Genomic DNA, 27432 nt, shown 5'->3' on the forward strand with positions numbered 1-27432 from the left:
ATATGTGAACCATTACCTATTTTTTCCTGTCCATAGATGCTGCCTGACCTGCTTTGTGTTTCCAACAGTTTCTGTTTTTATTTCACTCTTGTTTATGTGACTTTCTAGTGTTAATAGCTTAGTAGCGGAATACCACATTGGGGTAAGTTTTCCACTTCGTGCATAATGTGGAAATTCTTATTTTCTCAAATTTCTCATGTTTCTTTATGACTTAAGAGGCTATTCAGCCCACTGAGTTATGTCTGCATTTGAAGTGTTGTTACTTTTTTTTAAACACAGCAGCTAAATTGCACGCAGCAACGTCCTACAAATCTTAACAAGACAATAGTTATATAATTACTTATAGTGGAATTGGCTGAAATACAGTGGAAATCTTGCCAAAATATACTTTAAATTGTGTGGATTAGGTTGGGTTATGTTTCAGCTAAAACAAATGCAAGATCTTTTGTGAAGAGCACAGAGTTGAACACTTGAGTGGAACTCAAATGTTTTTTTTCCCTTCATGAAATACGTACATCTTAAACAAAGTGTTTTTTTTTAATATAACTGAAAATAGGTTTATCAGCAAGCAGTAGCTGTTTTAATAAGGTTATCTGGTCTTTGTCCTCCCATTTCCCCTACTCTCATTGTGAATAACTTGATTTTAAAATTACTGAAAATGTCTTAACACTTTGGTAAATAATCTAATACTTTCATTTGGTATTTGTTGTTAAATTTACAACTGTAGGAAAACGGGAAGAATTGCCTTCAACTACTTGAGAAAGTAAGCATAAATCTGAAGTGCCACAAATTAGCATAATCAGAATCTTGCAGTTTTTCACTGAAGATTGTGGGTCAAGACTGATTAGGGAAAATTAAATCTTGAATAGATATAAAAGATTGTGGTAAGCACACCCTAAAGATATCCTTAGTTTAATTTGGGTATGTTTGAAATTTCCTCATCTGTTCTGCTGTTCCAACTGATTTTGCTTAGATTGTGCTGATATAATTAGTGGAAATCCAATCCTTGATACTTAACAACGTCCCTGTCCTAAAAAAAATTTCTCTGATGTTCCATAAGCACCGCCAAGTATACATTGCATTCAAGATGCTTTTTTCAATATGCAGGATAATTGCCAGAAATGGAAAGAGGCAGAAACATGGTCACGTAATGCCCTGGAATTTAAAATTAATTTTTTAACTTTTTATTTAAACTGAACAAGCATACACCAATAAAACTTTGAGAACTGCTTTTATTTAACAACAGTGAAGACTTTTTTTTTTGACTTGGAATGACATCTACTAAACCACTGTTATTCCATGCAGATTTACACCAGCACCTTGCATCTTTAAAAACTATCATTCTTGCATTTCAGTCCTTTCATTGTTTAACACCTCTTCCTCTCATCTTATGCCTGACCCTTCTGCAAATTATCCATCTCTAACTGGCCTCTTGTACATTATGTCCTCCCTCCTCTCCCAACCACTGACGGCTATGCATGCCTTTAGATGCTTGGGATTCATAGTTCAGAATTACATTCTTAAGCCTGTCTTTCTACATTTGTTTCTTATACCTATTATAAAAGCCATCACTCTTGTTCGTGTTATTTGATTATGTTGCTCAATGCCTTATTCTTTGGCAGATTGTCTCTTTGTAAATGGTTGTCAGGTGGTTTGGGGTTTTGTAAAAGGGACTGTGTAATTGTAGGTTGCATTTCTGTGTTTGCTGTTATAGTTTGTCTGTATTGGAACCTTTTTAAGTAATCTATGTTGTGTTCAAACTGCAACACGCTTTATATGGAGTACTTTCCACGACCAGGGATGTTCTAATCATCTTTTCTGAAGTTGGATAAAATTTGCTGAATGAAGTTCTACAGTCATGCAGAGCAAGTGGCAACTCTTGTGTACCTTTAGTGGTTTTTAATAACTACATGAGAGTTTTGAAGTATAAAAACAAAAAATGCTGGATGTGTTCAGTGGGTCAGGCTGTGGATTTAGCAGGTGCTATTGAAAAAGCCCTAGCTGGTGAACTACATCTTGCATAAAATTCATATTTTAGCCTTTGTGGGCCGATGGTGGAGGGAAGTGAATGTTTAAAGTAATAGATGGGATGGCAATTAAATAGGTTGCTTTGAACTATTGGGTGACCTTCATCCAGGGATATGCAATTGCATCATGCTTCTTGCATAAGAACACAAGAAACTGGAGCAGGAGGAGGCCATGTGGAGAGAGAAACACAGAGTTGACAGTTTAGGTCAATGACCTTTCACGTTTCTCTCTCCACAGATGCTGCATAACCTGAATATTTCCAGCATTATTTGTTTTTATTTCCAATTACAAGCATCTTCAGATTTTTGCTTTTCAATCAGGGTTTTGAAAGTTGTTTGTGTGCTTGACTTTTTGGGATAGGGACTGGCATTTGAGGAGCACCGCCTGTTACATAAAGTAGCATTTGAGTGAATGTAGCATCAAGGAATCCCTGTAAACTTGAAGTCATTGGGAATCTGGGGGAGAGTGGTGGTGCCAACGAGGAGGAAACACACTGTGCAGTGATGGTTATTGGGGGCCAGTCGTATCAGACCCAAGACACCACTGCAGTTGTTCCGTGAAGTTAACCTAGCAACTGTCATGCTTTCATTTATTAAGACCCAGGCAATATTTTGATTTGAATTAAAGTATAGTGCAAATAAATTCCAGGCAATGATCACCTCAAATAAGAGAATCTAGCCACCTATCTTTAACATTATATGACATCACTGTCATCAAATCTGTCTTGATATTGGCCTAGTGGGGGTGGGGAAATATATCATGGCCCAGAGATTTATCTGAATCCCTACACAGACACCTGCAAGAACAGGCTGGAATCTTGGTAGTTTAAATTGAGTTGATAACCCCTGACATGTTATCTGGGATGAATGAAAAAAGTGGTGCTGAGGTAAAAGAATCAGCCATGATGTTATTGAATAGCCAAGGAGGCTTGAAGGACAGAATGGTTTCCTGCTTCTTCATTTTCTTATGTTATGTGAGACAGGTGATGAAGTCGCACATTCCTGGGTGAAGGTCACCAAATGGGTCAAAGCAGCCAATTTGATTGCCATGCCATCTATTACATTAAAACTTGCCGTCCCTCCAACCATTGGCCTACAGTGGCTAAAGTGTAAAATGCACTTTGCCAATTAACTGAGGCTTCTTCAACAGTACCTCCTAAATCCACATTGAATTTGTATTTTTGTAAATATGTTCTTTCTGCAATCTATTTAACAACGATTGAATATCATTGCACACAACAGAAGGTTACAGTAATCCCCTAACTAATCTGCAGGATGAACTTCAAGAAATTGCAGTGAAGTTGTGGACAGAACAGACAAAATTGTGGGAAAGTATTATCTCTATTAATTGTGGTAACTTTCAAAAGTCAGTAGGCATGTTCATTTGTTAGGGATAAAATAGCTTAAACTAAATACTGATTTTTTAAATATCTTGTTGAAAAATTGAAGTTATGCCATTAACTTGTGGCTCCAGAGTGTTTTACCCAAGTAACTTGATTTTGTTTGCAATACATGTCACTTGGTGCAAAACAATTCATTGCTTCAATCCAGAGAAGCGATGAGTTTGGTTCACGATGTCTGCTGAGAAACAGGTGAGTGTAGTGTCTGGGGTTGGGTGGCCAAAAGTGACATCCTGAGAGTTGCTGAGATGGAGGCCAGAGACCCTGGAAACAGAAACAATTCAGAAGAGGCCTGATACTGCAAAATCTGCAATTCCCACAATATCACAATTTAGTTTGGGTCAGAATTGAAGTATTTGTTGGTCAAGAGGACAATTCACTGAGTTCTTGAGGGTATTGTGGCTCTGTATTTTAATAAGGTGTGCAATTGAGAGCACTTCCACAACAGTAATGTTATCAAAATGTGTAAGTAATATAAACCACATGTTCAATAAATTAGCAACAACTGAACCCCAGTTCCGTTTCCAAAAATACTTTACAGAAAATGTTACAAAATTGTTCAGTTAACTGAGTACTTCACATTTTGACATTTTGTGACATATGTTGACTTAATATTTAATAAACCTGATTGACTGTGGCATCCTTCCTGGAGAGCTGGTAATTTAAGGTAAACATAGCAACTTTATTGTGATCTCATAGTTCTGCAGTGGAAAATATGAAATGAAATTAAAAAGAGGAGTGTTGAAATGGTGCCATTTGACATTTAATTAGTAGTTCATTTTTTTAACCAATTTTATGTCAAATTGAATTTTATTTCATTCTGAAATGGCAAAGTTGAATTTTGACAAATACATATTTCAGTGAAATAAGTTTGCATTTGAAGGAAATATTTTGCTTTTTTTTCCAGACTTATTTGTCTACAATAGGAATTTTATCTTCAATCATTGTTAAAAGATTGTATATTACAAAGACCAAATTTTAATTCTGTAGTTTTAAGGATATTGCTTGAAGAAGAAAAGTACTTGTTCTGTAATTGAGTTCCAAGCTTGGATAGATGTTGCTTTTGACGCTGTGTATGAGAGCCGATTGTTTTAATGATTTTCTTCTTCCCCATGTAGTTGCCACCTTTATGCTTAACATCATCCTATTCCAAATTGGGAACCATTATAAGGAGAAGTAAGGAATATGAAGGAATACTTTCCAGTTCCTAGGGAAGGTACAACTCCCATAGTAATCAAGAACAAAAAACAAACTGCTGGAGGAACTCAGCAGGTCAGGCAGCATCTATGAAGGCAAAGGGATAATTGATGTTTTGGGTCAACACCCTGCATCAGGTCCCCTCCACAGATGCTGCGTGACCTGCTGAGTCCCTCCAGCAGTTTGCTTCTTTGCTCCAGGTTATAGCATCTGCAGCAAATTGTGTCTCCTTAACAATCAAGAAGCTTGACGGCATCCAGAGTAAAACAGCCTTTGGTTTGGCATAGTCTCTTCAAACTAAACATTCACTTTCGCCACCACTTCAGATCGTGGCTGCAGCTACCAGTTGCCACTTTCCAAGGTATTTATCAGCAACTTCTACCACCCAAAAGAACAAGGATGAAGGCTCATGGGAATATTACAATCCAGTCGTTCACTTTCATGTTGCGTGATATATTGAGGTGGAAATAAGTTAGTGTATCTTTGTCATTGGATTTAAATTATCCTCAACATTTAGATTATCTTCACCTTCTTTCACCACATATACTGCAGCTGTCCTAAAAGCTGGCTTGTTACTAACTTCGAGTGGGCAATAAATGCTGGCCTTGCTAGCCATATTTATGCTTTTTAAAAACTGAGGGTATGAAGCTATGTTTTTCTATTGTATATGATATAGCCAAAATAATATGGCTCTTTTGTAGTTTACCACCTGCCACTCTATGTAAATGGTGGCAGTGACAGATGATTGTAATATTTCTAACAGGACACATATTGCTGAAGCTTTTAAATGCATCTAGTTCCATTGTATAGGAAATTGAACTTAGATTTAAATTTGGGTTTATAACTCTGTTTTAATATCTTCAGCCTTTTAAATCATATGTTTGCCTTTCCACCCTCTGGAAATCCCTATTACAGGTCCTGAGATCCCTATTACAGGTCATGTTCATGTTTTTCCTTGAAGGATTTCTTCCAGTTAATATTTTTATTGACAAATATATTAAGACAGTGGCAACATTTGATAATAACATAATTCTTACTACTACTTAAATGTTAAACAAATTAAGATCATGTATGCATTTCAAAGAAAACAAATATTATTACTAAAGTAATTGAAAATTAAGTGCATACAAGTCTGTGAAAACAGTAAAGACTGGCTCAAGAAAAACAATTTAAATTTGCTTAAAAATAATTTGCACTGCTTTCATGTTTTGAGGAAAGACTAGAGGACTTGAGTATTTTTTCCATTTATGCAGAGAAGGTTCACAGGACATGGTTTAAGGGACTGAGAGATTAGGATGAGACAAATTGGAAAAAAATTCTACTGATTAGTAAATCATTTACTAGACAAGGTAAATTTAAGATCGTCATGTTAGGCTGAATGGTCTCTCCATGTTATTTTGGTTGCAATTTGCATTTCTAATAGTGCTTTTAATTGAGTAAATGTCCAAGGCATTTCACTGGAGTGTTATCAAATAAAAATTTGCATGGGCCACATGAGATGTTAGGACAGGTAACAAAAAACCTTGTCAAAGGTATTGGTTTTAAGACGCATCCTAAAGAAGAAATGCCAAGAGAGACAGGAAAGTTAGAAGTCAGAGATTGAAGGCATGCTCATTAATGGTAAAGCATTGTAGTTGTGCATGTGCAGGAGGCAGAATTGAAACAGCATAAAAGTAAGAAAAGGGACCACCATGGAAGAACAGACAGTTGGCAAGGTAGATCACTGAACACAGGTTATGGCTAATTGGGTCTTTGTGGCAGTTAGAACATTGCTTGTCCAACTCTTTGGTGCCTTGGATGTAGAGTGTAGAAAATGGAGAAGTCACCAGAACTGTGTTCAAGTTCAGTGATGATAGAAGTATGCAGGGAGATTTCAGCAGGTGAAGTGAAGCAAGTTGGAATCAGGTGATGTTACATGTATGGAAATTGCAGTCTTAGTGATAGGTGTTGATATATACTCAGAATTTTAGCATGGAGTTGACTAATATATCAAATTTAAAGCAATCTGGTTTGGTCTTGAGCATTTTGCTGGAAGAAGATTGCACGTGTTGACTGGGAACTAGGGATTGCCACAGGAACTGAGATTATGAGAGGTCTTTCAGGGTAGATGTAGAGAGAATGTCTCCTTTGTGAGGGAATCTAGAATTGGGGTTTACTGTTTGAATATAAGGGGTTATCTATTTAAGATGGAAATTAGGTGACTTTCTTATTAGGTGAGTATTTGGAACTTTCTTGGATAGTGGAAGCTGAGTCATTGAATACCAGAGTCATTGAATACTTTTAAAGAAGAGATAGAGGGTGGCTGGTGAAAGTTTACCAAGGCAGATGGGAATATGGAATTGCCATTACAATCAGATTGGCCATTATCTTATTGAATGGCAGAGCAGGCTCCAGCAGCCAAGTGGCCTACACTGGCTCTGAATTTGTGCGAGCATATGAGGAAACTGGTTTCGGTCTTTGTTACATTTAGTTGGAGGAAATTTCTGTTCAAATAATTGAATGACAGTTTGGGACATTGGAAGGTTTGTTGGTGTATGTGGGGAATCTCATGCTTTGTTATTGGATGATGTCAACTGGGCAGTATGCTGATGAGAAATTATAGAAGGTTAACGATAAATACATGGGTGAAATTAGAAGTGATGATGCTAGACTCGGAAGAGAAGCCATTTTAAGTGATTCTGTGGTTATGACTGGATAATTTAGAATGAAAGAGAAATAAAACTGCAGATGCTGGAATCTGAAACAAAAACAAATGCTGGAAGAAATCAGCCAGTGGAGCAGCATCTGTGGAAAGAAACCAGTCAGCATTTCAGGTCAGCAACCCTTCCTCACAACTGGAAGGAGAGTGGAGTGTTTACAGTTTTTAAAGCAGAGTTGGGAGGAGGAGTGAGGTGCAAGGCAAAAGATCATATGGTGATACGGCATGAGTACTGACCATTAGAAAGGCACTTATAAGAAACTGGGTGAGAAAGGGATACAGGCATGATAATGGGAAACAATGAGAGAGTAGTTTACCTGAAGTTGGAGAATTCAATGTTAATTCAAGAAGGTTGCAAAGTGTCTGGATAGAAGATGAGATGTTCTAGTTTACATTGGATCTCACTATGGCTGTGAAGGAGGCTATAGACAGGTTGGAATAGGAGTGGGATTGGGAATTAGGTGGCAAGCAACACGAAGTTCAGGATCACCTTTGCTGACTGACTGCATGTGCTCCACGAAGTGATCACCCAGTCTGTATTTGATTACCCCACTGTAAAGGGGGCTGCATTGTGAACAGCAAATGCAGTAGAGTCATAGAGTTGTACAGCATGGAAATAGGCCCTTTGGCCCAACTCGTCCATGCTGACCAAGGTGTAGATCTGAGCTAGTGTCATTTGCCTGTGATTGGCCGCTATCCCTCAAGGCCTTTTCTTTCCATGCACCTGTCCAAGTATCTTTTAAACATTGTAATTGTACCTGTATCTAACAGCTCGTTCCATGTATCCACCACCTTCTGTGGAAAAAGTTGCCCCTCGGGCCCCTTTTAAATTTTTTCCCTTTCACCTTAAATCTATGCCCTCTAGTTTTAGACTCCCCTACCCTGGGAAAAAAACTGCGACCATCCACCTTATCTACTCCCCTCTATTTTATATACCTCCTATAAGATTACCCTCAACCTCTGATGCTCCAGGGAAAAATGTCCGAGCCTATCGAGCCCTCCAGTCCTGGTAACGGCCTCATGAATCTTTTCTGCACCCCTTTGACCTTAATAATATTCTTCCTAGCGCTGGGTGGCCAGAACTGCGTGGTCACAGGCCTCCAATCTGAATAACAACCCTCCACTACCACCCTCTGACTCCTTCTACTAAGCCTATTTTGGATCCAGTTGACTAGCTCATCCTTGGTCCCATGTGATCTAATCTTGCAGACCAGCTTACCAGGTGGGACCTTGTCGAAGGCCTTGCTAAAGTCCATGTAGGTAACATTTGCTGCCCTGCCCTCTTCAGGAAACAGTAGACTAGATTGTGCAAGTAAATCACTGCATCAGCTGGAATGATTGTTTGGGCCCCCTGGATGATGGGAAGGGAAGAGGTGAATGGACAAATGTAGCCTCTCCTCCAGTTGTGTGGAAAGGTGCCGTGGAATGGGGAGTGGTGGATGGGGATGGAAATATGAACCAGGGAGTCACAAAGTGAGCGGTCCCTGTGAAATGCAGAAAGGAGTACAGATGGGAAGATGTAACTGGTGGCGATTTCATTTTGGAACCAGTGGAAATTGCAAAGGATAATGTGTTGATGCAAAAGCTAGTGGGATGGAAAGTGAGTACCAGGTCTCCACATTGGGGGAAAAAAATGTGAAAGGAGGGCATTTCAGATGCACTAGAGTGGAAGGAAGACATTTCGGAGGCCAGAGTGGTTCAGAATGGTGTCGGACAAATGTGGTCCCATCCAGCAGATCGATGATGGAAAGATGTTGGAGGAATATGATGTGAGTCTACAGACAGATTAAGAAGGATGAGGAGGAATGGTTTATTAATATGTCATGTGCTTTGAGAGAATATTCATTTTAATGGCAATGACAGAAACTCAATTGGAGCAAATTCAATGTGGGATTCAGGAAAAGGTGGGCATTAATTTGGGAGGATGTCCAAGGATTTTTGGAGAGGAAAGTTAAGGTTTTGATTGAATGAAAGTTTGTAAGGCTTGAAATTGTTTTGAGAAGAGGAGTGTTAACGGCAGATTTGGAGGAGAAGGGGGTAGTATTTGATGAGGAAGAATGGTTAACAATGCCCACTGACAGTGGGACCAGTAATGGAAGTTGGGTGGTCATTAGTTAGGTTTGAGAAGGTGAGAGTGGATTTGATGAACAAGATGACCTTGGGGAAATGCATGAGGGGAAGTGGAGAGAAACAAAGTTTAGACAAGTTTGGGAACTGTGAAGGGAAGCTGAGGAGCTAAATGGTTGTTCCAATACTGGGGACCAGGAAGTCCACGAGCTGCTCACACTTGGGCTTAAAGATTTTAAGATTATTTATATCAGAGAAATTAAGCTGTGGGTTAATTTTGTACTTCAGATAATCCTGGAATAGTGAGCAGTTCTGGCAGAAGAGACCAGGACACGGTCATGCTTCTAATGAACTCTGCAGGTTCAGTGGCGAATAGCTATACCACTTATTTTCCAGATAAGTTTAATTTTGTAACTTTGGACATCAGGGAGTGGAGGTGAGTGATGTACTAAAGGTCAGGGTGAGTGAGAGTAATAATTTTAATGAGACTTAAAGAGGTGAGGATGTAAGTGAGCTAATCAATACCTGCAGAAAGATGGTAATGGAAGGCAAAAAAGGCTAGCATTTGGCATTTTAGTTGGAAGTGAAGCGATTTTTTTTCCAGGACAGACGCAGAGGAAGAAGGGGGATGTAGGTGTAAAGATGTGCTTAGAGATGGCACTATCTGATTGAGATGATGGGTGAATCCCAGACTGTGTGAATTTGTTTGATTGATGAAGGTGACACAAATACTGGTTTGGGACTGTATACATGGAAGTAAATTGGTTTATTATTGTCACATGTAAATTGGTTTAAAGGTAGAGATTCAGGGAGGCTAAGAGCAGAGTGAACTTGAAAGCATGATGAATTGAGATGCAGTTGAAATCACTGAGGATGGGAGGTAGCTTGGAGAATGGCTGTTGGTCAAAAGCAGAAGCAATATCTTGGTGAGAACATTATGATGGGACTGTGGTGAACAAGGATTTTAAATGAGCAAAGAGGGGGTGGAAGTTTGTAAAATGCTCAGAGGATGCCAAAATGAATGAGGAGTAGAAGATAATCCCAAGGTGTGATTTTTTTTTGGGGTGGCAGGGAGAGAGGGCAGACCATTTTTTGCTTTTAATTCTTAAGGAAGGATTTAAAAACAGAAAATCTTGAACATTTTCAGAAGGTCAGGCACCAATTGAACAGTGGAGAGAGAATCATTAAGAAAGATGTGATTGAATTGGAAAGAATACAGAGGAGATTTATGAGATTGTTGCTAGAATTGGAAAGTTGTAGCCCAGAGGACAGATTGGGTAATTTAGCATTTTTTTTTATTCAGAGGATCAGGGGATGTGTACAATTATGAGGGCATTGGATAGAGGAAATAAGAAGGCCCTATTTCTATTAGCAGAGTGGACACTCAGGGGCATAGATTTTAAAATCATTGGATTACAGGGGAGATGGGGAAAAGATTTTTTTTTAACGGGAGATGTATGATTCTGGAAGGCACTGTTTTAAAGATTGTAAGGGGCAAATACCTCCATTACATTTAAAAAGTACTTGAAGAACTGTGATGTGCAGGTCTACTGACCAGGTGCTGGAAGTTGGAATTAGGATGGAAGGATGGCTTTCTTTTGACTGGCACAGACAGAATAAGAACAATAAGCACAGAAGCAGGAGTAGTTTGGTCCGTTGTGCCTGCATTGTGTACAGTCAGATCAAGATTGAATTTTTACCTCTTACCTTTTCCTGCACTAACTAACTACAGTAAAACTCTGATAATTTGGCATCCAAATGTTCAGAAATCCTGATGGTTTGGCATCTGACTTGCTCATCAATCTGGAATGTGAGCAGGGAGTCTGGTGTGCAGTCAGAGCTGGGGGCTTGGAGTGCAGCTGAGGCAGGGCCTGGACTGTGGGCTGGTTGGGTGGTTGGGGCCAGGATTGGGGTCCAGAACACCAGGAATTAGGAACATTGTGTGGCTTTGCACCTAGAGCTGGTCCAGAGGGCTTGTATATTTCCCACTCCCTTTAAACTCAACAGGTTCACTGAGAAATTCATTATACCACTGTGTAACATGTCATAAAAGAAATAAATGCATTTACATATTACTATGAGTAACATCCATTAGTCCAGCACCATTAGAGTCCCAAGGATGCCAAACTATCAGAGTTTTACTATATCTCTTGGTCCTGTTATCAATTTGCCCTGAATGTATTTGGCAACTGAGCTTCCATAGGCTGCTTAGGTAGAGAATTCCAAAGATTCACCAACCTATCGATGAAGGAATTCCTTCTCATTTCTAGCCTAAATGGTTGATGCACTATTTTCAGACTGTGACCTTTGGATCTAGGCACTTTGATCAGGGGAAACTTCAATCCCAGAACTACTCTTAAAAGGTAAGAATTTAGTATGCTTCAATGAGATCCCCCCTCATTCTTCTAAACTTGAGAGAGTATGGCCTAAGTCTGCTTAATCTTTCCTCATACAACATATCTGTCATCACAGGAATAAATCTGGTGAACCTTTGCTGCATCCCCTTTTATTGCAAATGTGTCCTCCCTTAGAAAGGGAGACTAGACCTCAGCACAATATTCCAGAAACAGTCCCACAAGTGCCCGACACAGTTGAAGCAAAAGCCTCCGCTCAAATTCTCTTGCAATGAAGTCTACCGTATCACTTGCCGTCCTAATAGCTTGGTATCATTGTTTTCTGAGTGCTCTGATGTTACTTCCTTAATGATAGATTTCAGCATTTTCCTGACTACTGATGTCTGATTGTCTGTTCTACAGCATCCTGTTCTCTCTCCCCTCCTTCTTAAGTAGTGAGGTTACATTTATTGTTGCATATTACCTTTCATTGATTGATATAGGAGACAACCCAGGTCCCCTGAACACCCATGCCATTCAATCCCTTACCATTCAAAAAAAAAACTCTGCCTTTGGTAGAGAAAAAAAATACATTTTTCCTTATTCCATCCGCCCTGTCTTTGCCCATTCACTTCATTCCTTGAACCCCTCCTGCATTCTTCTCACACCCCACGTTGCTTTGTATCAACAGCAAACTTGGCTATATTGCACTTGGTCCCCTTATTCAAGTTACTGTTATAGATTGTGAAGAATTGGGGCTCCAGCACCAGATCCCTGTGGTGCCTTAATGGTTACAGACTCCCACCCTCAAAATGGTACATTTGTTCCAACTGTGTCTTCTGTTCATCAACAATTCTCAGTCCACAACAGTATATTAGCCCATTGCCATGTGCTGTAATTTTGAGTAATAATATTTTGTTTGGCATGTTATCAAAGGCTTTCTGAAAATCTAAATGCAATATATGAAAACAAGATAAGGTATTTATTAGTCACATGTACATCGAAACACACAGTGAAATGTGTCTTTGAGAAAGTTACTGAGAATGTGCTGGCGGCAGCCCGCAAGTGTCGCTACTGTTCCAGCGGCAACATAGCATGCCCACAACTGCTAAACTGAATGTCTTTGGAATGTGGGAGGAAACCAGGGTACCTGGAGGAAACCCACGCAGATGTGGAGAGAACGTACAAACTCCTTACAGACAGTGGTGGGAATTGAACCCTGGTCGCTGGCGCTGTAATAGCATTACACTAACCATTACATCTAATCAGCTAATTTGCCCTCATTGATTCTGCTTGTTATAACCTTAAAAGTGAGAAGATTTATTAAACTTGATCACCTTTTCATAAATGTTGATTCTTTCCAGTGCTATTTTTTTAAGTGTACATACGGGTAAAAGACATACGGGTAGGTCAATTTGGGTTTAAAATGGGCGGTGCGGACTCGTTGGGCCAGAAGGGCCTGCTACCACATTGTAAATAAAAAAAAGTGCCCAGCACAGCTTCCTCAGTAAATTCCAGCATTTTCCTCCAACTGTTGTCAGGGAAACTGGTCTATAGTTCCCTGTTTCATCTCTCCCTCCTTTCCTAAGTATTGGCGTTGCATGAAATCTGCATGAACTCTATTTGCATCTGTGGATTGCTGGAAGAAGACAAAGGGTGCATTTGCTATCTCCATAGTCACCACCTTCTGAACTCTGAGATGCAGGTCATCAGGTTCTGGGAATTTATCAGATTTCAGTCCTATTAATTCCTTCAGTGCCAGCTTTTTTTTTTTGCTAATGCTAATTATTTGAGCTTCTCATTTACTCTAGACCTGTAGTTATCCAATATTTCCAAGAGGTTTTCTGCATCTTCTATGAAGATGGACACACAAAATATTTATATAATTTCTCTTCCTTATTTCCCAATATATTTTTTCCTGTCTTGTCCATCAGGGGTCCATGTTAACTTGAAATAATTTTGTTTCTTTCTGCATATCTGTAGAAGCCCTTGTAGTCTCTTCTCGTGTTTCTCACAAGTCTACTCTTGTTTTCTACTTTCTCTTTCCTTATCAAAGCTTTGGTCCTCTTTTGTTCAATTCTGAAACCTTTCCAATCCTCATCAATAATTTTTGGCAACTTTATAAACCTTTCCTTTAATCCAATGCTATGTTTAACATCCCTCAATAGCCATGACAGGAGCATTCTATTATTAATAGAATCATACAGCATGGAAAGTGGTCCTTCAGCTCACCTTGTCTCTGCTGGCCATCAAATATCTATACAAATTCCATTTTCCAGCACTTGGCTGCAGCCTTTTATGCCATGGTTCACCTAAATACTAAATATTGTGAGAGAATCAGCCACCGCTGCCGCCTTGTGCATTCCAGATTTCGACCATCCTCTGGATGGAAAAAATTCTTCTTTGGATCCCCTCTAATTGTTGGATTTTACTTGCCTTAAAAGTATATATTACTTGGAAGCTATACTTCAAATGTTAGCCACTGTTTGTTTGCTATCGTTCTTTTTTTAATGTAGTTTCCTACTGTAACAGTCATCTTGCACCTCATGCCTTCATTGTTTGCTTTGTTCAGATTGAATTGAATCATTTTTGATTTTTATATAAAATTCCATCATATTATGATCACCATTCCATGAAGGCCTGTTTAATGCCAGATCATCCATTGATCTTTCCTCATTACACAATGTTAGATCTTAAATGGTCTGCCCTCTTGTTGGTTTCTCAAAATACTGATCTAGAAAACAGCCTTTTTTGCTTCCATGCATTCATCCTTTACACTGTTACATCTCATTTGGCTTGCCCAGATTATATGTTGATTCAAGTTTCTGAAGGTCGTTGTATAACCCTTGTTACATGTATCTCTAATTTCTTGATTTGTACTAAACTGTGCCATACCCCTTTCTGTTTGGAGGGCTTATGTTCAACTTCCTACTTGGGTTTTCTGCCTTTGTTTTTTCTTAGCTCCACTGAAACTGATTCTTTTATTTGATTTTCTGAGTCACTGTCTTTATTTTGGTCTTAAAATGCAATCACCCATTCCTTTTTGCCCATCTCTTGTAAAAGTTAAGCATCCTGGAATATTTAATTCACAACCTTGGTCTATTTACCTACTTTATCTGAATGCACTCAACATTCAGAACAAAGAACCTTCAATTTTCTCTTTGTACCCTGACTCTAATTGGATGTACTTTTAAATGCAATGTCCCTTCTTGGCAAACTGCACCCTACATTATTGCTTCGTCCTTTTAACATTTTAAATTTCTCTTCACTTGAACCCAGCCCCTGACAATTTAGCTTAAAGCCTTGTGTACATCCCAGGTTATTTGATTCATCAGGACGTTGCTCGCAATGCAGTTCAAATGAGGCGTGACCCATTGGAACAGGCCCCTACTTCCCAGTTCTGGTGCCAGTGACCCATGAATTGAAAACCGCCTTCTCCCATACCAGTCTTTGAGCCACACATTCAGTTCTCTGATCTGATTGACCCAATGCCGGTTTTCATGTTGTTTAGTTAATAATCCAGACATTATCTTCATGATTCTAGTTTTTAATTTGAATCCTGACAGCTTGTGTTTGTTCAGCAGAGCAACCTTTGTTTTTTGTTTTTAGTTACCACATGGACTATAACAACTGGATGTCCCCCTCCCACTCCAAGTTCCTCAACTGCCCTGAGGAGATGTCCTTAACACTGCCATTAGACAAGTAACACGTCCTTCAGGATTTGTACTCGAGGCTGCAGAGAACAGTATGTAACCCCCTAACTATGCTATCCTCTGTTACTATTACAGTCTTTTTCACTCCCCCAATTTAAGTGTCACCCTCTGCCATATCACAGTGCTGTAGTGAGTTTGCTCAAATGTGTGCTCTCATCCACACAGACTTTTTAAAAAAAAACCTAATTTTAAATATTCTTCTTTGGCGTGTGGGCATTGCTGGCATTTATTGTCCAAATCTAAATGCTGCTGAACAGAATAGTTTACTGGGCCTTTTAAATGGCATTTCAGAGCCAACTACATTGCTGTGGGTCAGGAGGCACAGAGAGAAACAATCTGGAAGATTGGCAGAGCTCTCCCCTGACAGTTAGTAGTGAAACATATGGGTTTTTATAACAATCCAGTAGTTCTGAATAAATTCCAGATTTTTTTTCCCTCCATCCTTGTTCATCGCCCTCTACTGTATTTACATCTTCTCTAGACAGAGCAACTGTGATTAACAAGCCTTCACTACACTCTCCAACCTGGCACCATCACTATTTGTATCATTAAGTCTCAGTCCCTAATTTATCGCATATTTAGAGTTGTACAGAGTCCCGATGCAGGGTCTTGACCCGAAATGTTGACCATCCCTTTGCCTCCACAGATGCTGCTTGACCTTCTAAGTTCCTCCAGCAGTTTGTTTTTTCTTATCTCCAATATGTTTTTCAAGTCAACTTGAAGTGGTAGATATTTAACGTTTTGTCCACTGTTTATGTGCTGAATGTAAATTAGTGACTAAATTAATTTATTTATAAGGGAATAAAAAAGTAAAATAAATTAATCTGTGACAGTGCATTGAGTGTGCAGGATATGAGGCTTTGTGGAAAATAAGACTGTTCTAAGCTAATATGTTAAAAGTAGATGTCTTTGTCATAAATTTCTAGTTTAGTCATTGAGCTTAGGTGGAAGTTGGAGACACTCTGGCACTTAAGTGAGGGGTATCTGTCCAGGAGGCTGCAAACCTTCATAGACCATACATGAGGATGAAATCATCTAATTAATGAGAGAGGATGTAAGGTAAATTGACATTGAAGGCTTTAAATAGGAAAGGTTTCAAGACTGCAGTGGTTTTTTTTGTTTAGGCTCTCTTGGTAGCAGCTGTGACATGGCAGAATGCAACATTAGGCATTAGCAGAGTTCCTGTCATCAACAAATACAACAATGGATGATTGGATGGAAAGGCGTAAAATAACAAGAAAAGAAGTACAAAAATGAATCTTCTGTTTTGTCACTTGTCTTGCAACCACTCACTTTTATGTTGCTCTATTAGTTCTGCCTATTGCTGCCTTTCAGGCTTCTATGGAAGTGCCATATTCAGTTTTCAGTCTAATGCAGTAAATTCATTCTGCCATAATCTATATATGGTTTTTTCAGTTCCCTTGTTAAAATTCTTGCATTCTTGCATATTCTTTATAATATCCCTAATGATGAGAAAGTTAATGGAGATTGCTTCACATTGGTGCTGTGCACTTTTGATTTTAGTTGAGTGAAATGCTGAAGTGACTTGATCAGAGTAATGGCTAAAACATGATTAAGTACTTTTCTTTGGATTTAAGGAAGTATCATGTTTTAAGTTAAGTATTTTTATGTTCAGTGTCTCGAACCATCATCATAAATATTCTTTACTTCAGATGTGATTTAGATTGTTTTAAATGACTCTCTCTATTGGATAACTAATGATGAGAGATAGGGAATGTTAAGAGGCCCCTTAGTCTGTACACATTTAAAAAATGTTTTTGTGCCAAGAGTGTTTGTAGTGTATTAAGCTCTGAGCAAAAGAGGATAAATTCGGTATTGCTGTAGTTTTGCTCTGTGAAGGGTAAATAGAAAATGCATGTAGCCACAATCTTTTAAGAAATCTTGATGCAATTGATGGGTGGAAGTGAGGAATGGAACGTTCCACCACAGAGGGGAAGGTCAGAGGGGATAGTGGAGACATGGCAGGGCTTGGAGCTGGGGTCAGAGGAGAGTTAGAGGGGTCAGGAAACGTGGGGTGGGAGGAAGATGGGGGGGCTCAGAGGAGTGGAGGGAGGAACAAGGAATAGGGGGAGGCTTGTGCTCCTCCCCTTCCCTCGACCTTCTTATTCTAGCTTCTGCCCTCTTCCTGTCCTGATGAAGGGCCTGGACCCGAAACGTCAACTGTTTATTTCCCTCCATAGACGCTGCCTGACCTGCTGAGTTCCTCCAGCATTTTGTGTGTTGCTCTTGATTCAATTATTTGGTAATACAAAAAAGAAAGTACTTTTTGAGTAAGTTGGAAACTACCATATCACTTGCCTTTATTTGTCAAACCGCATGATTGCGGTACTCATTGGGAGCAGATTGGTTCATTCTGGAATTTACATCTGATCTATACTGTAACTGCTTGCCCAGACCTGTGAAAATAAGTACAATTACAATAAAATGTGCACAATAATTGTGGCCGTTCTAAAGCTGAAGTAGTGGTAATTATCAGACAATTAACTCAGATTAATTTGACATGAGCTTGGATTTTATCTTCTGGAATTGTACGTTTCATTTCTGTCTAGACCAAGACTTTTTTTAAAAATGGCTAGTCTGCCAGAGGTAGCATATGGAAGAAACATGCTCTGAAGGACATGTTGTGTTTTTGACATATTTGCCTAGAAGACAAACAGATGGTGTTATTTAGCCTCTTAGTTTTATTCTGCATTCTGGCTTGCTAATGCTCCAGTGTATCTTAGATTAATTGGGATTTTTGTAATTTTATAGTAAAACAATTATTTGTGAAATTAATCATAGGGTTGCAAAAAAAAACTGAAAGATCAATTACTATTTTTTAAACTGTAAATCCTGAAGGGCATATAATTTATAACATACAGTACATCTGTATCAATAATGTAAGGTAAAGCAATTTTTTTTAGTACACTGGTATCCCACATGGCACTTTCCCTCAGAGTGCTGATTTGATATAGCGCTCTTGGTCCTTCAGTCTGAACACTTTTATGTTTGTACTCATCAGTACCTTAAAAAGACACCTGCTTGAGTTGTGTGCTCCTAAGAACTTGATATGGACCCCTGTGCTTATTGTTGCTGCATGCTGTTGTGTGAAAGAACCTGGTATGAATGCCTGCCCTCCAGTGGTGACTACCCCAGCAATGAATCACCCCATGTTTTTGTGTGGAGAGGCCGCCTGTGAGGGGTGGTGTTAGATGGCAGTGGTGCAGTTGCTCAATGCTGAGATATTAGGTTCAGGGGTACATACTGGCTGGCACAGTGAGTGCAGGCCATTGTGAACTGGCAGCACCTGTTCCATATGGTGACAGACCACCCAGATCCTATGGTCTCTCTCATCACCTGATGGAAGCTGTTCTCGTGCCTCTTTGTTTGGCTGTGAAGTTCTTCCGAGCCTGGAGGTTTCTCTATGGTAACAAGCTCAATGGCCAGTGATCATTGTTGAGATTATTACTATGAAGAAATGTTCTGGGTGGGAAGAACTGCAGCCAAGCAGAAGAGGGAACAGCAGCTTCCATTACATCCAACAGGAAGTGATGAAATAGCCCTTGGGATTTGGGCAGACTGCCAAGATATGGAGCCAACTTCTTAAGGTCCCCAGCAATACCCACACTTGCTACGCCAGCCACGGTGTATGTCTTAGCACCTTGCCGTCATACTGCTCACCCCTGCCTGCCTAACACCAGCCCTCACTGGCAGCCTCTGTATGTCAAACCATGGGATGATTCATTGCTGGATTCCCACCAGGTTCCCAGCATAACATTGGACAGCTGTGGATAGGGCAGGAATTTGTGCAAGGTTCCTGACACTGCAATGCTGTTAGTAATGCATCTCTGTATATTATATATAACATGATAATCACTCAGTTTAGCACTAATCCCATTAGTATCCTCATTTCTGGGAAATCATCTTGCACACTAAGCAAGGTATTGGCATTTATCTCTGCACCAGTGAATTTGCATCATACTTTTGGGTATTATATTTGGTTATGTCTCTCATTATCAGTAGCTTAATTCAAAAATGTTCCTGTAATCTGGTCAGATTCTTTGAAAGGTAAAACTATTAGAGCAATCTTCAAGCAGTTCATAATTATCTCTACCATTGAGAAGCAGCCCTGATGTAATTTTTTGCCATGGATTTATAATTGTTTCACATGGGAGTTTCCTTCCTGATCAGAATTTCTGTTGGTTATACATATTGGCGCATCATATGAAATTCTTGGGTTCACGACCTTGTTGCAAAGTGAAATTTAGGTATATGAATTGGCATTCATGATACTATTTCTGCAGCTTTATTAGAAGATGTCCCATCGGTATAATTGTATAATGAGTCATGTGCAGTCCAAGAAGGCAATAAGAAAGGTAAGCTATGTGGTCTAGTATACAAATTGGCTAGCTGGCTTGGTAAATGAAGACCATAAATGAAAAAATGTTCTGGTGTTTGAGAGTTACTAGTTCAGGTACTGTCACTATATTGTGAATGATGTTTTGCCATGAGTTGGTCTAAATGAAACAAATTTGTTGATGAGACAAATCTTGGCTGACATTTAGAGTAGAAAGAGGCAAGACTATGTAGACAGGTTGGTAATTGATATTAGTGTAGGGCAATATAAATAAAAATTTACTCCCACTCATTCATATAACATGTAAGCATCTTTGTGCTGATTTGGTTGCCCACAAGTCTGCAGGTTATCATTGTTGTGTAATGAGCTTCTTGGTCAAAAACTCAAAGTAATTGGATTTACTTAGTAATGGCAGTTACTCATAAAGAAATTTATGTTATGATGCCTCTGGAGCAAATTTTCATGGCATTTATACGCTGGGTATGTATGCCCATGACAAACTTGAGAACACTAGAGTTCAAACCAGAATAGTAATTGTTGACATTGTGCAAATTGGTGAACCAGTTCTGGAATAAACTAAGCAGTTTTAATCTCCTTGCATCAGAAATTGTAGAGTTAGAATAAAAAGGATTCAGGAATGTGTAAAAAGGGGTTCATTTAGTCCTTAGAATGAATAAGGTTTTAAGGGAAGAGCAAATTTACCTTTCAGAAGGTAAAGGGTAATTCAGTTTGTCAAAAAATTACTGATCATTCCAGTTAGTTTGGAGATACGAGTGACTGCAGATGCTGGAATCCAGAGCAAAAACAAACAGCTGGAACAGTGGATCAGGCAGCATCTTTGGAGGGTAAAGAACAGTTGACGTTTTGGGTTGAGATCCTTCATCTGGACTGAAAGATAGAAGGGAGATAGCCAGTATAATGAGGTGAGGGGAAGGGATGGACCAAGAACTGGCAAGTGATAGGTGGATCTAGGTGAGGAGGAGTAATAGGCAGATAGAGGAGGGATGAGTGCAAATAGCGGCAGGTGGAGGCAGTAGGGCTGCAGATGACGGAATCTGATAGAAGGGAAGATGGAGCATGGTACCAAATAAGGGAGGTGGGGTGGGCAGATGGTAGCAGAGGGGGGAGGCAACCCAGTGGGTGGAGTTTGTCAGTGATGGGCAGATGGAGTGGGTCTCGCTCCATATAAAACTGGGTACAGTAATGTTGATGAATGCATTGGTGCCGTAATCTGGCACTCATACAGAACTCAAATTTCATCACTTGTGCTGCCAATCTCCATCCTACTCTCATTTACGTGGTCTATCTCTGACACTTCCCTTTCTGGGTTTCTCTGTCTCTGCGATAGACTATTCACTAACATCTTTTACAAGCTCACAGATTCCCACAGCTACCTTGACTATACATCCTCTCACCCTGTGTCCAGTAAGGAAGGAATTCCTTTTTCTCAGTTTCTTTGTTTCCATCACATTTGTTCAATCATGACACCTTCTGCTCTGGTGCCTCTGAAATGTCCTCCTTACTGAATTATGGCTTCCTCTCTACCATAGTGGATGGAATCCTCAGCTGCATTTCCTCTATTTCCTGCTCTCACCATCTCTCTTTAAGGCAGAACAAAGATAGAGTTCCCTTGGACTTGCCTTCCATCCCACTAGCCTTTGCATTTAATATTTTATTATTCACAATTTCTGCCAGCTCTAACCTGATCACGTCATCAGTCACACCTTGCCCTCTGCTTCCCTTTCTGTGTTTGGCAGGGACTGCTCACTTGGCGACTCCCTGGTCTCACTCTTTGATTTCCTACCCACTGTTCCCTGTCCCATGGCACCTTCCCATGCAACTGGAGACCCCTTATTCAAAAATGGCAGTAATGATAAGCCTTGAAACTATGGCTGGTGAGCCTTGCATCAGTGTTAGGGAAGTTGTTGGAGAAAATTCCGAGGGACAGGATTTATGTTCATTTGGAAAGGTGGGCCTGAGCCAGCATGGTTTTGTGCAGGGAAGATTATGTCTCGCATAGTTAAATTTTTTGAGGAGGTAACAAAGAAAATTGATGAAGGCAGCACGGTAGATGTGGCTTTGAAAGTATGTCCCTCCATTCAAACTGAAGGCTGGAACGTGATAAGGCTTTTGACAAGGTCACATATGGTAGGCTGATCCAGAAGGTTAAGGTACAAGGGATCTGAGGCATGTTGGCAAAATCCAAAATTGGCTTGGTGATGGGAGGCTGAGGGTGGATGGGTGTTTTTCTGACTGCAAATCTGTAATAAGTGGTGTACTGCAAGGATTGGTATGACACGAAAATTGATGGTATTGTAGGTAGTGAAGGAGGGCATAGATCAGCTGGAAATTTGGGCAGACTGGTGACAGACAAGTATAAGGTATTGCACTTTGTGAAGACAAATTCTGGTAGGACATTAGACCTTGGGAGCATTGATGTACAGAGGGACTTGGGGTTCAAGTCCATAGCTGACTGACAGTTGGGTAGGGAGGTGAGGAAGGGATTTGGTACATTAGCCTTCACAGGGATGCCATGTTGCAACTGTACAAAACATTGGTTAAACCACATTTGGGGTTCTGTGTACAGTTCTGGTTGCCACACTGCAGGAAGGATGTGGTAGCAATAGAGAGAGTGCAGAAGAGATCTGCCAGGATGTTGCCTGGAATGGAGGGCTGTAATGAAAAGGAGAGATTGGATAGGCTGGGTTTATTCTCACTGGAATGTAGGAGAGTGAGGGATGACTTTATAGCGGTTTATAAAGTTATGAAGGGCACAGTTTAAAGTGGGTAATTTAAAGGAGATCTGAGGGGTAAGATTTTCCACAGAGGATTGTTAGAAATGAGGTGGTAGAGGTAGATACAATTACAATGTTAAAAGGCATTTGGACAAGTACTTAGATAGGAAAAATGTAGAGGGATATGGGCCAAATGAGGGCAAATGGGATTAGCATAGATAACCATCACAATCGGCATGGATAAATTGCACCATTGGGCTTATTTCTATGCTGTAGAATTCTATGATTCTTATTAGCAACAGGTACATGTCTGTGAACTTGTATTTTCAGATAAAGCTGATGCTGCAAAGAATGAGGTTGGATGAGGAAATGTATCCAGCTAATTTATTGCTGATATAGGGGAGTAAGAAATATTTGCCCTCTGACAGGAAGGTGTAAAAGACTGCCTTTTTAAATAAAATGCAGTTAACTTGGTTTACACTGGTACCCCACTTTGTGCCACGTGCAGCACTGATTCAAGCATTGTGCTGGGAGACTGCTGAGAATCCCTGCCCTCTACTGGCTCACCCTCAGCAAATAAATTGAGGGCTCATTGCTTTAAGGCTTGGTGTGGAGAGGGTGTATGTGAATGCTGGTGTTGGGCAGGTTGGGGTGAACAGTGCAGCTGTTCAGTGCCGAGATGTGGGGCTCAGGGCTGCACCCTGCCAGCACAGTGACTGTCAGTGGCTGCTTCATGTGTTGGTAGACTGCCTAGATCTTATCATCTGTCTTACCATCTGTTGGATGTGATGGAAGCTGCTATTTCTTCCTCTCAATTTCATGAGAAATCTCTAGGCTGGGAAGAGCTGTGCAGCAAAATGAAGATAAGGGGAGACACCACATTCTCACCGCTGAGTGGCTATGCTCTCTGGTGCCCAACACCAGTCTCTGCACACTGAGCTGTGCAAGATTCTCATACTTTCTTATAATGCAGAAAGAGGTCAATTGGCTCATCGACTCCTTGCTAGCTCTCAACAATCTTATCAGTCCTATTCTTCTGCTTATTTGCAGTGTTTTCTCTTCTTATTCCACCACCACCCACCCCCACTCCACCGCAGGTTCTCCTATCAACCACCTGTACTCAAAGGAAAGCCACATTGTCATGGGGATAATGGGCAAATATGTGCAAACAGCACCCTAGGTCAGGATTGAACCTGGGTCGATGGAGCTCAGCAGCAGAAGCACTAACTGCCGTGTCATTGTGCCGCCCAATTCATTGATGTGGAGGGTAGTCATTCATGTCAGAATCCTGCATAGCAGCCCTGCAACAGGAGGAAGGGTAGGAGTAATCTATCTCTTTCTATATTGCTATAGAGACCCCTTTCAGTGCTCTTGTTCCTGGGAACACATACTGAGTGCTAAGTGAGTTACAAGTATGCAATACACATTAAGGGTTTGGCACCTTTTTAACAAAAAAAATCATCAGATTTATGCAACAGGTAACTGGCAGATCTTGAATAACATTTATAGTTTCCTTTTCTATTGAAAATCATTTTATGCATTGGCCATGGTTATAAGAAGCTGTTTGGTTGATTGAAGTTAGGCTGCTCTTAGAATCTACTTTTTTTTAACTTGTACAATGAAACTAATTGTGGTTCTGCCCACAAACCCTTTTAAAGAGCTCGTGCACCCCAAGCCACATCCATAACCTCCCTCATTGTTGGAAAACAGTTTTGCCTGACCTAGTGTTTGCACAATGAATTGGCATTAGAGAAATGGAAATTGGGTTGGGTGTTGTGGAGGATAGTGAGGTTAGAGGTGTGGAAGTTACAAATCAATTCAATCTGAGGAAGGAGGGGAATTAGTCTTGATGAAATGTGTTTTGTCAGATCTGGTGCTGGTTGCTTAGCTTATTTGGCAGATATGTTTAATTTTATATCCATCAGATTTAGGAACGTAGAACATACAACATTACAGCACAGTACAGGCCCTTTGGCCCACAATGTTGTGCCAACATTTTATCCTGCTCCAAGATCTATCTAATCCTTCCCTCCCACATAGCCCTCCATTTCTCTATTATTCATGTGTCTATCTAAGAGTCTCTTAAATGTCCCTAATGTATCTGCCCCCACAACCTCTGCCAGTAGTGCATTCCATGCACCCACCACTCTCTGTGTAAAAAAAAACTTTACCCCTGACATCCCCCTTATATCTTCCTCCAATCACCTTAAAATTATGCCCCCTCATGTTAGCCCTTGTTGCCCTAGGAAAAAGTCTCTGACTGTCCACTTGATCTATTCCTTTTATCATCTTGTACACCTCTATCAAGTCACCTCTCATCTTCCTTCTCTCCAAAGAGAAAAGCCCCAGCTCACTCAACCTATCCTCATAAGACATGCTCTCCAATCCAGGCAACGTCCCGTTAAATCTCCTCTGCACCCTCTCTAAAGCTTCCACACCCTTCCTATAATGAGGCGACCAGACCTGAACACAATACTCCAAGTGTGGTCTAACCAGAGTTCTATAGAGCTGCAACATTACCCCGTGGCTCTTGAATTCACTCCCCCGACAAATGAAGGCCAACACACCATACTCCTTCTTAACAACCCTATCGATCTGCATGGTAACCTTGAGGGAACCTTGAATTTACGAAGACTGGGGAACAACAGAATGAAAAACATGAAGATTTTATCATACAGTGGTATTGAAGGTGGAGATAAGGGTGCATTAGAACATAAGAAGTAGTGGGAAAGGCCATTTGAACCTAGCTCTGCTGTTCAATAATATGATGGCTGATATATTACTATGGTGCCGCTTTCTAACCGAACTCCATATCTGTTGGTTCTTTAATATAGGCAACTCCTTCGTTTGGGTTATGGAAATTCGTCCATATGGAATTCATAAATTGCTACCCAAAAATCCAAGATATGGAATAAAATTTGCTTTTACAGAACATATGTGGAGAAAGAATTAAATAAACACACAATGCAAAAGAAACAACTAATTTTGCCTGTTTTTATTTTCTTCAAATTGCATTTCTTGACACACACACAGATAAGGTGTGTTTTTTTTTGGAGTCGAAGGTTTATTTTGCTAGAGTTTTTTGTATTATTTATCCTCAAGGTGTCTGAAACAGGGCCAGCAAGTTTAAGTGCAAGTTGTAAACATAAATGACCACTTTTATTTGTTGGGGGTTACCTCATTAGTATATCTCTCTATTCAAATTGAAGGCTGGAAGGTGATGAGCATCTGCAGTTACTTGTCTCTTTAAATGCAGCTGCTGGCCACTTAAGCAATTGCCTTGTCAGTTTCTAAAGCTAATCTCTTCAGTGGCCCCTCTGCCGTGAACTAGCAGCTGTGTACTCATCATTACTGTTCAGGCATAAACATCCTGTAAGACAGCATTTCCACTTATAACAAGTGATTCAATGGGAAATAGGGTTTTGTGTTACGGAAATAGTGATACGGATGGTTTTCTGGGGGTGCATCCCCTCCTACGTGGGGGTCGCCTGTATCCACAAATGTATCAATCTCGTCTTTGAATGCATCAATGAATGAGCCTTCATAGGTAGAGAATTTCAAAGACTTAACATCTTTGAGTGATGAGATTTCTCCTCATTTCAGTCCTAAATGGCCTACCCCATATTTTGTGAGTGTGACCCCTGGTTCTGTACTCCTCCCAGGTGAAACATCCTCCCTGCATCTAGGGTGATACACTTGTGCTCCATGTCATGCAGCTGTTTCATCTCCAGCGGTCTGGGTGTGATTCAGACCTCTGGTGCAGGGTGTGTTGAATTTGTACGTTCTCCCCATGATCATCTAGGCTTCCCCCTAGGTGCTTCTGTTTCCTTGCACGTGCCCAAAGATGTGCTGGTTGACAGGTTAATAGACTTGTGTAAATTACTCCAAGCATATGTAGCTGGTGGGAGAATTAGGGGCTGTTAATGGGCATGCATGAGAAAATAGGTTGCTAGGAAATAAGTGGAGGAATGGAATTGATGAGATTGTTTTGTAAATTGTCATAGTTGCTAGAATGAATGCCTTCTTTATGGCAAAGAAATATGAAAAGTATTTACACTACCCAGCTTCCTAAGTATTTTGCATGACTTCATGAGGTCGCCTCTCATTGTACCGAATGGGAGAAAATTGAGGCCTAGCTATTTTCAGTCTCTCCTCATGTGACAGACTTGCATCCCCTGGAACCATTCTGGTGAAATTTCATTGCACCACCTCTATAACATGCGCATCCTCCTTTGAGTAAATGGATCAAAACTACACCAGCTGTGGTCTAACCAAAGAACCATAGAACCATAGAAAACTACAGCACAGAAAACAGGCCATTTGGCCTTCTAGTCTGTGCCGAAACATTATTCTGCTAGTCCTATTTACCTGCCCCCAGCCCATACCCCTCCAGACCCCTCTCGTCCATGTATCTATCCAATTTACTCTTAAAAGTTAAGAGTGAGCCCGCATTTACCACATCAGATGGCAGCCCATTCCACACTCCCACCACTCTTTGAGTGAAGAAGTTCCCTCTAATGTTCCCCCTAAACCGTTCCCCTTTCACCCTAAAGCCATGTCCTCTCGTACTTATCTCTCCTAATCTAGGTGAAAAGAGCCTACTTGCATTAACTCTGTCTATGCCCCACATCATTTTGTAAACCTCTATCATATCTCCTCTCATTCTTTTCCGCTCCAAGGAATAAAGTCCGGACATGCTCAGTCTTTCCCTGTAACTCAACTCCTGAAGACACGGCAACATTCTAGTAAATCTCCTCTGCACTCTTTCAATCTTACTGACATCCTTCCTGTAGTTCGGCGACCAGAGCTGCACACAATATTCCAAATTTGGTCTCACCAATGACTTATACAACCTCACCAAAACATTCCAACTCCTGTACTCAATACTTTGATTTATAAATGCCA

The 27432-nt window shown here is 40.3% G+C and overlaps 1 protein-coding gene across 2 annotated transcripts in view; it reads left to right on the forward strand.

Moving 5' to 3' along the window:
* Positions 1–27432, forward strand: part of ldlrad4a (low density lipoprotein receptor class A domain containing 4a) — a 199850-nt gene that overhangs the window by 5491 nt on the left and 166927 nt on the right. Inside the window, exon 2 of one of the 2 annotated variants that reach the window (XM_052022823.1) lies at positions 15332–15467. The exons of the other annotated variant lie outside the window; for it this stretch is intronic. The gene's annotated coding sequence lies outside the window, so the exon portion shown is untranslated. The remainder of the gene's footprint in view (positions 1–15331; positions 15468–27432) is intronic. 2 annotated transcript variants of the gene reach the window in all.

Source organism: Pristis pectinata, chromosome 9, assembly GCF_009764475.1.
Source record: "Pristis pectinata isolate sPriPec2 chromosome 9, sPriPec2.1.pri, whole genome shotgun sequence".
Classification (NCBI taxonomy): Eukaryota; Metazoa; Chordata; class Chondrichthyes; order Rhinopristiformes; family Pristidae; genus Pristis; species Pristis pectinata.